General features: G+C 38.7%; 1 pseudogene; it reads right to left on the bottom strand.

The window, feature by feature from the left end:
• Window positions 1-2,230: 2,230 nt before the first annotated feature.
• On the bottom strand, window positions 2,231-5,332 carry LOC107611613 (uncharacterized; annotated as a pseudogene).
• Between the last annotated feature and the right edge of the window lie 2,730 nt (window positions 5,333-8,062).

The raw sequence follows: 8,062 nt of genomic DNA, 5'->3' as shown, positions 1-8,062 counted from the left end.
GCGCGTAGGCGCACTTGGCGCGTGTGCGCCATTCTTCCAGGAAGCACCATCCACGCGTGCGCGTGGTGTGCGCGGGCGCGTCGATACGCTGCGCCATATGCCCAGCTATTTTCCAGAGAGTTGTGCCAGTATTGTGCCAGTTTTGTGCCTGGGCGCAAGAGCACCCACGCGTACGCGTGGCTGACGCTTGCGCGCCGTTTGGATATTTTTCGACCCGCGCGTTCGCGCGTATAACGCTTGTGCGTCGATGAGTTTTTGGCCATCCGCGCGTGCGCGTGGAGTGCGCGTACGCGTGGCCCTGTTTTCATCCCAAAGTTGATTTTTGAGTTTTAAAAGCCAAATTTCATACTTCTAAGTCTCCGATCTCACCACTTATATCTTAACTCATTATGATATGCCTAGCATGAAGAAAAGGGCTAGTGAATGTGGTAACTTGCGAGTGAAGCAAGGGAAAAATGAATGATCAATGAGGATCAAAGATGATTATGTGAGATGCGGAGAATGGCGGTGGAAGTGCTTGTTGCGCCATGGGCCGAAGGGCCATAATTGTTCATGAATTGGCTGGTTATGGATTTAATCGTAAGCCGGATGGCTAGATTATTGCCGTGTTACGGCAGAGCCATGATTATGGCTAAGTATAAATGCATATATGCTGTTGAATGAATTGTGAATGTTTGCACTTCCACCATCGGAGATGAGGGTTCCCTGGGAGGAAGCAGTGGCTAGCCACCACGTGCTCCAGGTTGAGACTCGAAGCTCTTTTGACCCTATGTCGTAAGTGTGGCCGGGCACTATGAAAGGTCCGGATGAGCTCGCCCCCGTAAATATTCACCAGTGAGGGTGATAGATATGGATCATGATTATGATCAAGTTTATGATGAGTATAACTCGAGTTGGGGATGCGCGACAGAGGGACAGTCCAATGGTTAGCTACCAGGACTTGTCGGGTTGGCTCTATAACCGACAGATGATATCATCAGCCACTAGGGACAGGCATGCATCATAAGTATACTACATGAATTGTTTAAGATTGCCTATTTGACTGCATATTACTTGCTAATTGTCTAAATGCCTTATCTGTTCCTATTTGTAAATTTCTTGTCTGATATAACTGAGTTTGCTATATTATACTCCTGGTGGTGGTTGGGAGGTCTGAAAGAATTAGAAAGGGAAGTATTAGTTAGACTGAAGAATCTTTAGTCAGTTGCCACTTACGATTTAGTTTGTTTATAAGCTTTGATATTATCTGGAGGAAGTTCTAGGATTGCCTTCGGCTTTCCTCTATTATTATGTATTATATATGTGGAAGCTGTTACCGTGCTGGGGACCTCTGGTTCTCACCCATGCGGATTTTGTGGTTTTCAGATGCAGGACGCGAGGCTTCTCGTTGAGGCATGCTGGAGACTTCTGGATTAGCGAAGATCTTTGTTCTCGGGACTCTGTTTTGGGTTATATATCTTGTTTAGATACTTTTATCTCCATTAAATAATACAAACTTTGATGACTCCTCTTATAGGAGGTTTTGGAGAATGGGTTTCTGTATTTGTGTCCCTTTGGGTTTTCCTTGGGGTTTTCCTTATTTTATTATATGTATATATTGCTAAGCTCGGACCGGTTATCTTCGCAGCCAGATTTTGAGTCTTGATATTCCTGTTTTTGACACTCTTTATATATATGATCTCGCGTTAGCTTATCCCTGTTCGTTACATTATCGATCGGAGTGTTGCGCTTTCGAGTTACGGTTTTTGTTTATCCCTTTTTCTATAAAGGCTCCTAGTTATAATCAATTATTCATACTACTAAATGTACTAAATTTTGGTTTTAGAGGTCGTAATACCTTGCCATCTCTGAATTATGACTTAAGCATAAGACTCTGTATGGTAGGGTGTTACCGATCTTTTATTATATACTTGGATAATTAGATATTTAGATATGTTATATATGAATGAATATCATTCTAAATTCCTACCGCAAAAATCTCCATAAATATAAGAGTGAAGTACGATTTAGTTTTTATTATTTTGATTAAAAATTAAAATCATCTTTAAAATTTTTTCGTATTTAAAATAATTTCTAATGTCGAATTTTATTTTAAGATCATTCTTCCTTATTTTTTGGATAAAAATGTCCATTTTCTTCTTCTCATTCACTATTACAACAACGACAAACAAATAACAACAAAGTCTTGTCCTATTAGGTGGAAGCGGTTAGCTACATGGATCAAACAACGCTATTGAGCTCTATCATGTATCATGTCTATAAAGAGATCGTTTATATGTAGATCTTGTTTGACCACTTCATGGATGGTCTTCCTAGGTCTTCCTCTGGCTTTCGCCCCTTGTCCATCTTCTATCTCATCTACCCTCCTGATTGGGTACTCTGTCGGTCTTCTTTTTACATGTCCAAACCATTTGAGAGACGATTCTACCATCCTTTTCACAATAGGTGCTATTCCAACTCTCTCTCTTATATCTTCGTTCCTTATTATATCCAATCGCATATGACCACTCATCCATCTCAACATCTTCATCTCTGTCACACTTAATTTATGTTCGTGCTCCTCTTTGGCCACCCAACACTCTATACTATAAAGCATAGCCAGTCTGATAGCAGTGCGATAGAATTTACCTTTAAGTTTTAAATGCACTTTTTTGTCACTTATAAAACTAGACGCACTCTGCCATTTTGACCAACCTGCTTGGATCCTATGATTTACATTCTGTTCAATCTCTCCATTATCCTGTATGATGCACCTAAGATACTTAAAACTTTTAACTTTTCTTAAAATATTTTCTCTAATCTTCACCTTTGCATTAGGATTTTTCCTTCGACAACTGAACTTACATTCCATATATTCCGTATTGCTATGGCTTATACGCAGACCATACACTTCTAGAGTTTCTCTCTATAAATCCAACTTCTTATTTAGGTCTTGTCTTTACTCTCCCATAAGGATGATATCATTGGCAAAAAGTATGTACCATGGCACAGGCTCTTGGACATGCTCTGTAAGTACTTCTAAGACTAATGTGAAAATGTATAGACTTAAGGATGATCCCTGGTGTAATCCTATACCAATAGGAAATTTCTCTATCACACCACCTTGAGTTTTCACACTAGTTGTAGTCCCATCATACATGTCTTTAATTGCACAAATATATGCGATCCTTACTCTCTTTCTTTCCAAAACCTTCCATAAGACCTTCCTTGGCACCTTATTGTACGATTTTTCCAAATCAATAAATACCATATGTAGATCCTTTTTATTATTACGATACATCTCCATCATCCTTCTTAACATGTATATAGCTTCAATATGGATCTGTCTGGCATAAAACCAAATTGGTTCTCTGTTACTTGTGTCTCTTGTCTCAGCCTATGTTCTATTATCCTTTTCCATAACTTCATGGTATGGCTCATGAGCTTGATCCCTCTATAGTTTTCGTAACTCTGTATATATCCCCCTTTTCCTTGTAGATAGGTACTAAAGTGCTCTTTCTTCACTCATCTGGCATCTTCTTTGACGTTAAAATCTTATTAAAAAGCCTAGTTAACTAACTAACGCCTTTCTCTACAAGGCCCTTCCAAACATCAATCGGAATATTATTGGGTCCTATTGCCATGCCATTTTTCATCCGCTTTAGAGCCTCTTTTACCTCGAAATCTCGAATCCTTCGATAGTAGTCGAAATTTTGATCTTCTTCCGTCCTTCATTAAATAAATCGTAGAAGTAGCTTTTCCACTTTTCATTGATCTTCTCATCTTGAGCCAAAACCTCTCCGTCTTTATCTTTTATGCACTTAACCTGATCCAAGTCTCTCGTTTTTCCTTCATGGCTCTTTGTGATTCTATATATACATTTTTCTCCTTCTTTCGTGCCTAAAGACTGGTAGAGACTCTCATATGCTCTTGTTCTTACTTCACTTACAGCCACTTTTGTCTCTTTCTTAGCCGCCTTATATTTTTCTTAATTATTTGCATTAGGGCACAAAGACCACTCTTTAAAGCACTCTCTTTTTGCCTTTATCTTTTCTTGTACACTTGCATTCCACCACCAAGACTCCTTGTCTCTTAGTCCTATCCCTCTAGATTCACCAAAACTTTCTTTTTCTATTCTTTTAATAACTTCTACATCTTCCTTCACATCTCCCCCGCGCTTCCATCTCTTTTCCACTTTGCCTATTTTCCTACCTGTCTTAGAAAGCTTCTTTGTTTTTCACCTTTCATCTACCACAACCTCGTCCTTGCGTTCTTTGTATGTTGTCTTTTCCTCAACTTTTGCTCAACGCAAAAATCCATGACGAGCATCCTATGTTGTGTTGTTAAACTCTCTTCCAGAATAATTTTACCACTAATGCAAAATTTTCGGTCGACTTTCCTAACAAGAAGTCGATTTGAGTGCTTGTCATGCCACTTTTATAGGTTATAAGATGTTCATCTCTCTTTCTAAAATATGTATTTGCAATAAGAAGGTCAAAGGTTGAAGAAAAGTCCAAAATAGTTTTACTTTCAGTATTGACCACTCCAAAATCGTGGCCTCCGTGAATACTTCCATACTCAGTCACTTCTCTTTCAACATGGCCATTTAAATCTCCTCCAAAGAAAATCTTATCTCCCGAAGGTATATCTTGGACTAAACTTTCTACATCCTCCCAAAACCTTATTTTGTATTACTCGTTTGAACCCACTTGTGGTGCATAGGCACTGATCACATGAAAAATACCTCCTTCCACCGCAAGTTTGATAGAGATGATCCGATCATTCACCCTCTTGACATCCACTACGTCCTTCTTCCATTGCTTATCCACGATAATACCTACTCCATTCCTATTCTTCACATTTTCTGTATACCAAAGTTTCAACTCCCTAGCCTTCGTGCCGATCCATTTTGTTTCTTGTAGGCACATGATGTTAATCTTCCTCCTTGTCATGGTATCCACCACCTCCATGAATTTTCTGTTAGAGTGCCTATGTTCAATGTCCTAAATCTCAACCTTCTGTCGCTCCGACCTTTAGCTTTACCTTTTTCTTTGTGAACTAGCTTATTTATCCTCATCTGTTCACGATAATGTGGAAACTCTTGCTCATTTAACACTACACCAGGACACTAATGTGATGGTTCTTGGTCATTTGACACTATACGCGAGCTAAACAGCACGTTGCTTCCGGAAAATGACCTAGCTTTAGCACAATAACGTCTTTGATCTATGTCATGAATATTCGACCAAGTTTTTATGTTGGTTGTCGAAAGCCTAACACAACTTTTCTCCTTTATCTGGGCTTGGGATCGGCTATGTACCGCAAGTGTAGCATAGGCAGAGTTTCTTCCCATTCACTATTATCCTAAGAAAAAAGCTCCATCATTATCCCTTATGTCTTCTCTCTCTTTTCCAGCATTTTTGTCCTCATCGTCATCTCCTATTTATTCTTCTTTAACAATAATGCTTACAGTTGAAGATCTGGAGTCACGAACGCTGCCCAGAAGTCAGAAGTAAATGAACCATGTAACACCTTACCACACAGAGCTTTACGCTTAAGTTGTAAAACAAAGGTGGTGTGGTATGATGATCTCTAATATAAAACATATATACGTATAATAGTCGAAAGAAGGTGGTATACTAGGAGCCTTAAAGAATAGGGAAAACAAAATCATAAAATTAAAAGCGCAACACTCAATATTAAGGATTACTTGTGTACGAAGAAAGCTAAAGTTCACAAACATGTATATATAGAAAGTAAGAACAGAGGGCCAAGAATACAAAATAACAAGCTCCTAACTCAGCCTGTGAAGCTAAGGCTGGTCGGAGAATATTTACATACATATATACATAACCCAAGGTCCAAAATACATATATAAAATCCTAGTTCTCCATAAACCTTTAAGAGGTACAAAATAAAATAAGTTGTTCGGAGAGTTATATACATATGACCATATATAAAATATACATCAAAATAAAGTCCCAAAATAACCACTTCACTGCAGAACTACAGACGCCTAGCAAGGTGCCTCTCGACCTACATCTGAAAACACAAAATATTCATATGGAATGAAAACCGGGGGGTTCTCAGCATGATAAAGGTGCCACGTACATAAGATATAAGGTCTTAGGAATGGCAGAGGCAATCCTAGAATGCCGACACTCAAATTATAAAGCTTAAAGGGCTAAAACAAAAACCATAAATGGGTGGTCTTCTAAGGATTCCTGAACCTAACTAAAACTTAACTAGAACACTAAATCTCTCCACCTTTCTTCCGTTCTTCCATCTCCGATGAATTTGCACAAACAGACAAGTAGACAGTGGCAAACACAAGTAGAAAACAAGTAATACAGATAGCAGGTATAACAATTAGCATATTATAATCAATTAGACATTCCCAATTAATGCACAAGAAAGCAATTCAAACAATATGCACATGATGCATGCCTGTCCTATGGCTGATGAGTCTCATATGTCGGTTATCAAGCCAACCTGACAAGTCCGGCTGCTAAACCCTGGACTGTCCCTCGTCATGCATCCCCAAGAGTCTATGCATAGCTTGTTCTCATATAAAATTTTTCTCTTTGAGGTATCCTTCCCGGGAATTTATACGTGCCCGGTCACCCTTACCACCTAGGGTCAACAGAGTATCAAGTCTCAACCTGGAACATGTGGTGGCAAGCCACGATACTTTACCCAAGAAAACTCGTATCTCAGATAAATTGAATGCATAAGTCATATAAATGTTCATTTTATTGTACAATCATTCATCATAGTCATGGCAGCATATATACTTCGCTTCTTTACACTTTTCATACATAATTCATCACCTTTTAACCTTACTTCCCCTAAGTTGCCATCATTTTTCTAACTTCATCTCATTACTAGGCATACTATGAAGATCTAGGGCTAAATGAATGTAAATAGAGGTTTAGAGGTTTAGAATTAATCTTTAAAACACAAAATCCGTATTTGCTGAAATAGGAGCCACGCATATGCGTGGGCCATGCGTACGCGTGGGCGTGCAGTTTAGCCCATTTCACGTACGCATAGCCTTGTCCGTGTACACATGTACGCTGGACAAAAATGACTCTCCGCAAATGACGGGTATGCGTACGCATACACTACAGTTTTACCAGAAATGGCTAAGTCTACAGAATTTCAGTTTTACACATCGAACTTCCGACGTGCATAACTTTCTCAATTTAAAACATCTTTCATCCGTTCTTCGAACGGAATAAACTTCACGGACCCAATTTTCATATGAAATAAGTTTGAAACAATTTGAGGGTCCAGAAGCCAAGTTATGGCTCGCCGAAATTCGGCTAAAAATCAATTTTGCACAAAACCTCAAACCTTAAATTTCATTAAAAACTAGACTCAAACCCAACCTTCTATACATATATTCATCACCCCAACACCAATTACAACACCACATCTATCATATGTTACCATGTACAACCATATGCATAAATTTCCCAATAATATCAACAAAATTATCAATATACTACCATTTATTCCTATCTATTCATATCACCATCATCAACTCCTCACCTAACAACCTAACACCATCATAAACAATAATCATCCAGCAAAAACTCAATCAATAACAACAATATCATCAAAAGCACTAAGCACTCAACATGCTCATGTGTTCCAACTTATCCTATGGTCATCTAGCCTAAGTTTTCACAAGACATTATATATTAGATACGAGAAACCTAAACCATACATTGGCCGATTTCCACGTATAACCCGAGACACCACCAAGGCACCAAACACAGCCCCAAAGGTCCAAAATCTCCAAAGCAATGACACCCAAACTCCACCAAGCCTCCAATGTAGACACTCAAGCTCCAATTTACATATACACAAACCTAATTCACATATATCACACATACATACCCAAAATTCAATACCTAACATACTCAATTAAGGAATTGGCTAGGATTCTAGAATTCTCACCTTACCCAAGCACCATATAAGCAAGACTGAATATTTTCCTCAAGCTAATCGGATCCTATAATATCAAAGAACCAAAATCTCAACACCACTCTATATAATTCTCAAAAATTTGGGGAAA

This window comes from Arachis ipaensis, chromosome B8 (assembly GCF_059453495.1).
Source record: "Arachis ipaensis isolate K30076 ecotype BB chromosome B8, ASM5945349v1, whole genome shotgun sequence".
In the NCBI taxonomy this organism is placed as follows: Eukaryota; Viridiplantae; Streptophyta; class Magnoliopsida; order Fabales; family Fabaceae; genus Arachis; species Arachis ipaensis.
The sequence above is the reverse complement of the archived record's forward strand: the minus strand, read 5'-3'. Positions and strand labels throughout refer to the sequence as shown.